The sequence below is a fragment of the Diachasma alloeum genome, unplaced genomic scaffold, assembly GCF_001412515.2.
Source record: "Diachasma alloeum isolate Michigan unplaced genomic scaffold, Dall2.0 Dall_scaffold_01088, whole genome shotgun sequence".
In the NCBI taxonomy this organism is placed as follows: Eukaryota; Metazoa; Arthropoda; class Insecta; order Hymenoptera; family Braconidae; genus Diachasma; species Diachasma alloeum.
The window spans coordinates 11,773-12,572 of NW_021681199.1; positions in this window are offsets into that span (position 1 = coordinate 11,773).

An 800-nucleotide genomic window follows, 5' to 3' on the forward strand; every position below is an offset into this window, starting at 1 on the left:
TCTGTGTCTCTGTGTCTCTGTGTCTCTGTCTCTCTGCCTCTCTGTGTCTCTGTGTCTCTGTGTGTCTGTGTCTCTGTGTGTCTGTCTCTGTGTCTCTGTCTCTCTGTGTCTCTGTGTCTCTATGTCTCTGTGTTTCTGTCTCANATTATTCCATTAAAATAAATATCCTATGCCCTCATGATTATGATCCTACAAATATTCCGCATATTTTGAGCGCAAAATGATCCTCACAAGGTAAAAAATGACGTCGCTAAGAAAACAACAATTTAACATTGGTGTAAATGAGAGTTGCTGAGACAAAAACGTAAATATCTCGGAAACTAGAATGGATAAAGTGGCCCTTTTTCATGCAGACATCTACATGTAATCTCTGATCGGGTTCATCAGTTCGTCTCATTGGAAGGAACATTATGTGCTATGTCTCCCAGGAGGAAAAGTCTGCTGCAGTTCTCGATGGCTTTTTCGTAACCGTTAGAGGGTTACGAAAAAGCCATCGAGAACTGCAGCAGACTTTTCCTCCTGGGAGACACAGCACATACACTCTCTCTCTNTCTCTGTGTCTCTGTCTCTCTGTGTCTCTGTGTCTCTGTGTCTCTGTGTCTCTGTCTCACTGTGTCTCTGTGTCTCTGTGTCTCTANTCTCCCAGGAGGAAAAGTCTGCTGCAGTTCTCGATGGCTTTTTCGTAACCGTTAGAGGGTTACGAAAAAGCCATCGAGAACTGCAGCAGACTTTTCCTCCTGGGAGACACAGCACATACACTCTCTCTCTCTCTCTCTCTCTCTCTCTCTCTCTCTCTCTCT